This window comes from Pinus tabuliformis, chromosome 5_2, assembly GCF_031772625.1.
Source record: "Pinus tabuliformis cultivar Carrire ecotype Pingquan chromosome 5_2, CPIR1, whole genome shotgun sequence".
Taxonomy (NCBI): Eukaryota; Viridiplantae; Streptophyta; class Pinopsida; order Pinales; family Pinaceae; genus Pinus; species Pinus tabuliformis.
The window spans coordinates 41,377,993-41,385,046 of NC_142306.1; positions in this window are offsets into that span (position 1 = coordinate 41,377,993).

A 7,054-nucleotide genomic window follows, 5' to 3' on the forward strand; every position below is an offset into this window, starting at 1 on the left:
GTGATAGTTGTTGGAGCTCGGAGTTGGGGTGGAGATCACGAGGAAGGTTATTCAAGGCTGTGGACAACCTTCCTCCAAACCCGCAATGCCACCTTGGCTGTCTCCTTGCCTCCATCTCCGTGGTTTTTTCTCCATTTAATGTCAAAAAATCTGAAATAAACATGTATTAGCCACAGAGGCATAATGACTGCCCTCCTTCCTACAAATAACATGAATATACTAAGAAATGATGCATAAGTGATAAAAAATGAAGGGTTGAGCAAGGTAAGTAGGCCAAATGAGCCCAAAATGTTACCAAAATTTGGGGCTCATCATCAACCCCCACCTAAAATATTTTCTCATCCTTGAGCAACTAGTCCAACTCTTCATCCTTCATTGCCTTTACTGCTACCCTTACATCCCAAGCCTCTGTAGTAGTGTCCTCCTTGCTGATATGAAACCCAGCCCTTCTGTTTACCTCTTCCCACTGTTCATTATCATCTTTCTCTGTGTTGCCTTCCATCAATCCTAGCAGCAGTGGTGGGCTTAGTTTAAGGCCAATCCAGCTGGCCTGGAGGTTTTGCATGGATTTCTTATAGAGGGCTACCCGTACCAGAGCTTCCCTCATCCGAGTTGGGGTATGGTACTCTCGGATTTTCAGACTGTGGGCCAATGTATTCCATCTGCGGGTGCATGCTTGGACAACGTTGTCTCCTAATAGTCTCTCCATGTCCTCAAAATGAGCTATGGCTTGGGCCTGTTGATCTATATATCTTAATGAAGCTTGAGGGTCAGTGGACAAATGTTGGTGTGCCGAGATTAGTGCAACTGGATCCCCTGGTTCTGGTCTGATGAGCAATGGCTTGTTCAACTCTCGGTTCATGACCACTTTGGCTTTTGCTACTTTTTTGTCCTCATGGTTCAGCCATGAGGCAAATGCCATTAATTGCATATCTCCCAAGGCCGTATTGGGATCCCATGAAACTACATTAGGCAGGGCCAGATTATGGAGGTAGAACTCCGCTAATTTGGCCTTATCCTCTGATGAACTAGTACTGCATACTTCAGTGAATTGCTGCGGCTCTTGGAGCTGAGAGATACCTCTTTGCGCCAAGGTATTGATTTGAAATTGCAGCCATTGGTCTTTCAAGTACAGGCCATAGGATTTGGCCGGCTGTCTGCATTGGATAACATCCATGGCCCAGCTGGCCATGCAGGCCAATTGTGCCTCTTTCTGCTGCAGCTGTTGTCTGAGAGCTTGCACCTCAATTTGTGCTTGTTGTTCTGCTTCCTGTAGATGTGTGGTTGGCTCCCCAAGACCGGTGTTCAGTTCCTTTTTGCCTTGCTGTTCTGCTGTGGTGTCCTTGGAGGATGTACCTGTCCCTGCCCTCAGCTCCTGTAGCTGCAATCTCAGCTTTTGGTTTTCTTCCTGTAGGAACACTCGTTGGAAATTTGCCACGTGTTTAGCCATGGAAAATTCACTTCTGGCCTCCTTGAGCTACTCCTGTAAGGGACCTATGTCCGCCACACCCTTTGACTTGGCTATTTTCATCCACGTGTGTGTACGGACTCTTTCTTCCTCCAATGCAAAAAACAGTGGCACAGTAAATTTCTGAGGTATAATTTTCCCAGCCTCTAAAAAGTTGTAATATGAACTCAGACTTGGCTGAGGGCTGGGCTCTGGTATATGCTCTTTCTCCACTTCTTTTGGTGGCTCTACTTCACCCTCCTTCGGTGGTGATAAGGGTGCTTCTCCTTCCATTCTCTCAGTTTCTTTAAGCTTGGCTAAGGTTTCCTGTAGAGCATCTTCAGCATCCTGTAGCCGAGCTTTTCTAGTCAATTGGTCTAACCTTTCTTTCCAAGTAGTTTTCTTCGGGCTCCCCCTCTCATAGGTGACTGATATCCTCGAGGGGGACCTTTCCTTCGGCGAAGTAGGGGCATCTTCGATAATGATTGGGCTGCTGGACGGAGGCTGTGGCTTGCCCGTCTTTATTCTCACACTTCTTCTAGCTTTAAAATATAGAGGGGTCTCCCTCTTTCTCTTCTCCTTTGGCTTAGGAGGTGTGCTGAGGGCAGCCAGCACAGCTGCTGCCTCCCTTGCAAGAATGTCAGCTTTCTTCTCCTTGGGTTTCACTTTTTCAGGGCTTCCTGTAGAAGACCCTGTTTTAGTTAATTTCGGGCTTCCTGTAGAAGACCCTTTTTCAGTTAATTTCGGGCTTCCTGTAGAAGCCGGTTTCGGTTTTCCTGTAGAAACAGGTGTCACCGCTTTGGTTTGTTTTGCTGCATGAGTTTTACTTTTTGACTTGGTTGCGGCTGCCGACGTGGTGCCTTTGCTGATGTGGACCTGCTCAGCCTTGTCCACTCTGCTTTGTAATCTCTTCTCTCTTGCCATCAAAATGGGTGTGTCATCTTTCTCTTTGGCACCCTTTTTCTCTTGTTTCTTCTCTTGCTTTTTCTTCTGCTCCGTGGTCGGGGTCTTCTGGCCCTTTTCTTTCTTCCCTGCGGGCGCTGACTCTTTCTCCTCACTACTAGATGAACCGAGCTCTTCGATCAGCATCTTTATATCACCATCCTTGGTCAAATTTTTGAAGGCTTCCCATGAGAGAGGAACCTTGTATGTGTGGAGCGCATCCTCCACGAGGAGTTTGATGAGTCCATGGTGGGCTACCTGGTCTGGTGTGCCTTCTTTCAACTTGGTGGCACACTCAATCAGAGACTGTAGTGGAAAGTAGGGGAGACTGAGTTTGTTATCTACAGGTAGGTCCATCTGGTGCCTTAATTCCGTGAGTAACCGAAAATGGTACCCATATACAATGTTAAAACGGCCTTCGCAGGTGATGTACTTCATAATCTGCAGGCTAACTTCACTCCACGGTGGCAGTAAACTGGTTCTACGAACCCCATTTTTATCTTCTGAGAATTCCTCCTCTGGTGGAAAGAATTATTTCTTAGCCTGTTGGCCCAATTTCCTTTCTTCTTTATCCCATGGTAATCCCATTGGGAGCTCAGTAACTCGGCTGATGAATTGTGGGGTGAGTCTGAGACTCAAACCCCTGAAGTTAACGGTGGCCAATGTTTTGGATTTCGGCCTCAGAGCTTGCAAAAACTCCTCTGCCACCTCGTCATCATAGCCCTGCAATTTGTCACAGAAGGATATCCATTGCGCTCGGGTGAAGAGCTCCACCACCTCAGGATTTTCTCTTAACTTCGTTGAATCAGTTGGTTTCCTTCTGATGAACCCACCCGGCATGGTGAAAAATTGCCGCGTTAGCTGGAGGTGGCGAATGCGGAAGAAATTTGGCCTACTGGGGCAGAGCGTAGAATTACGCCTCTGTCATGCATACAATTCACGAAGCTTATCTCCCAAGGACCTTAACACAACTCAATTATACTGACATCATGTAGGACAATTCATGCAACGGCAGATAATATTTGCAAAAATTTTCTACGACCAGACTGTAGACGTCGATTCTGCCACCCTCAAAACCAATTGCATGGAGAGTTCAGGCTTACCTTTTTAATCCACCACCTTTTGACGTGAGGAACCCGATTTCCTGTAGAAATAGCTTTCCTGTAGAAGCAGCGCCCGAATTCTAGAGGATACTGCAGTGGGTCTGCGATCTTGGTGTTGCTTAATAGGCGTTCGAATGGACACAGACTTGGAGTGTCGAGCTGCAGAGGGATCCGGATGATCACTCGAGTTTCAAACGGTGAATGATAAATGCGTGGGGTGGCAATCTAGCCGATTAGATTTGAATTCGGCGGAATCCGTGGCGCGGGGATGAGCTGTCCCCGCCGGACCGTTGGACGACGTCACTCCATCATTCGTCTGCGAGTTCCCTTACTGCCGCATCATTCCCTACAGATCCGCCACCGTCTCTTCTGTTGAAACTCGTTTTTCCCGACGGGATGGCTCTCACGTGTGCACTGCCCGTTCCTTTTTGCCACGACCACCGCCCAAACATCCGACTAGACCACTAACTCGTCGACGTGGCCAGTCGAATGGCCATACAACCGCTCAACCCATTCACTTCACACTTGCAAACATTTTCAAAGTAAAATTCATGCAATTCGACGGAAGAAAGGGTCGAGGCACTTACCTGTGCGGCCGCAACACGATTTTTCAGGCTCTTGGACGACGATGAGTGGATTTATTTGCTGTTGGTGGATCTGCACAGGCCCGGAGGTTCATATTCACAGGCCGCTGACGATGAATTTGATGCTTCGGCTGCATGCGCCCGCGTTTTCATTTTACGTGGCAAGCGCTTTGAATGGTGTACACTCTAGCGGGCTTAACTGTTACGGGACTCCTGCAGGATGTCCTATAGCAGTTTTTCCTCCTCGGGTGCATGCTGCATGACGAAGGCAGTGGCCTCACGATCACGCTCACAGAGCTCATGGATGGCAGGGATGGATATGGTATGACATCTCAGCGTTTTTTTCATTTTAAAAATTGCTTTCTCTTGATAACTCAATGATCTGCTTTGATGGTGCAGGTAACTTTATTGCATGTCGACAGGGGTGGTAAAAAGAGGTGACAGCAGTGTGTAAGGGTGACAATAGTAGCTTGCATGCGTCCGAACCGATCCTTGGTCGTTAGATCTCCTCATACAATGAATTCTGGGCCGTCCAAAACTTCTACAGGAAGTTTCCTGTAGAAATACAGAACTTCCTGTAGAAAGTTTGCATTTCCTGTAGAAAGTCTGCACCTTCCTGTAGAAAGTCTGCATCTTCCTGTAGAAGACTTAAGCTGTGATGAAATCGTGCCCATACCTTGGAGAAAATGAGTATTCTTGGAGGAGGTGCTGGTGAGGTCTCCTAGCAGCATGATAAGGATCCTTGGCTTTGAGTTGAGAGACCTCCTCTCCTTCATAGAACACCTGCAACCTGCATGCATTTTCACATTATAAACTTGCTGTCCCTGTCCTTTTTTGCTTATTGTTTTCTCTTTTTTTTTTCTTTTTTTCTTTTTTTTGAAAGATAGCAAGGGCGCCTTAATGAGGTTTTCACCCTTGCCATCTGCCTTAAGCGCCTCAGAGAGGTTTTCACTCAAGGATCTTTTTCAAATCTCTTTTTTTTTTTTTTTGAAAGACAATAGGGGCACCTCAATGAGGTTTTCACCGCTACCACCTGCCTTGGGAGCCTCAGAAAGGCTTTCACCCAAGGATCTTTATATATATATATATATATATATATCTTTTTGTTTTTTTTTTTTTTTAGATCTTTCAGGGTATGCCCAAAGCAGAGGCAAAACCCTTCTCTATGACCAACACTGATTTCTCCATAGTTTTGATGAACTCTTGTCTTGAGAGAGGTTTCCTGTAGATCTTCAGTCGATGCCCATTGACAAGCATGGGGATGGCTTCCTCATCAATGGTTTGAATAAGAACAGATCCATTGTCATGACATTTTTCCACTGCATATGGTCCCAGCCATCTAGTTCTCAGCTTCCCCTTGAAATCTTTGTGCCTGGAGTCATACAACAGTGCCCAATCTCCTAGCTGGAATTGCTTGTCATTGAGGTGTTGGTCATGCCACACCTTTCTCTGAAGTTGAACCACTTCTGAGTGAAGGAGGGCCTGCATCCGGTGCTCGTCCAGTCCATTCAGCTGCAATAACCTTTCTTGTTGTGCATGGCTAAGATCCAGGTCTAGCTGAGCTGCCATCCTCAAAGTGTTGTATTCAAATTCAATGGATAGCAAAGCTTTCTTCCCATAGACCAGCTCATAAGGTGTGAAGCCGGTGGTGGTCTTCCAGGTGGTGTTGTGAGCCCATGTGGCCTCAACCAGGCGATCTGCCCAATCTTTCCTACTGCTACTCACCACCTTAGTCAAAATCCCTTCCAATGCTCTGTTGGTGACTTCCACTTGCCCATTCACCTGTGGATGATAGGGGGTGGAAGTCCTATGCTTGATTTTGTGATGAGCTAGTAGGTCTTCAATTAAGTTGGATGTGAACTGGCTCCCTTGATCGGTGACCAACTCTCTTGGGTAGCCAAATTTGTAGAAGATGTTATCCCTTAAGAACTCAGCCACCTTTTCTTCTGTTGCTGCCTTGATTGCTTTAGTCTCTGCCCACTTTGTCAGGTAGTCAGTGCACACAATGATGTAAGACCTTTGCCTCGAAGGAGGGTTGATTGGACCCACAAAGTCCATACCCCACTTCTCAAATGGCTCAAGAGTCACTTGAGGTTGGAGAGGCATCTCATCCTTTTGAGTCGGTTTCCCCATTCTTTGGCATCGGTCACATTGGCTGATATACCTTCTGACATCCTGATGAAGTGTGGGCCAATAGTAGCCTGCCTGCAGGATTTTGAAGGCAGTCCTCTTTGCTGCAAAATGTCCTCCACAAGGCCCATCATGACAGGTGAGGAGGATATCAAAGACTTCCTCCTCCCTTACACAACGCCTTAAGATCTGATCAGGGCTAAGCTTGAACAGATTTCCCCCGATCCAAGTAAATGAGGCACCCTTTCTGATGATTCTGCTCTTCTCTCTTGAAGATAGGTGCGGAGGGAACTGTGCTGAAACAAGGTAGTTTGCTATATCAGCAAACCTTGGAGAGAGTACTGAGATAGCAAACAGATGTTCATCGGGCATCTGGTCATCCACTGTTCCATCCTCATCTGCAGACAAATCCAATCTAGATAAAAAGTCAACAACAACATTTTCTTTACCTGGTTTGTCAACAATGGTCAAATCAAACTGCTGCAACAAAAGTAACCATCTAATAATACGAGCATTCACATCCGGTTTATTCATTAAATATCTAATTGCAGCATGATCCGTATGTACAAAGGTTTGATAGCCAGTAATATAATGTCGGAACTTGTTCAGTGCATGGACCACAACCAAGAATTCTTTCTCGGTTACAGTGTAATTCAGTTCAGCTTTGGATAAGTTTTTGCTAACAAAGTAAATGGCATATGGAAGTTTTTGTTCAACTTGTCCTAAAGCTGCCCCTATGGCTTTGTTCGAGGCATCAGTGTGGATGTGGAAAGGTAGGGCCCAGTTTGGACCTCTCAAGATTGGGGCTGACACCAACTTCTCCTTTAATTCATTCAAAGCCCTCTGAC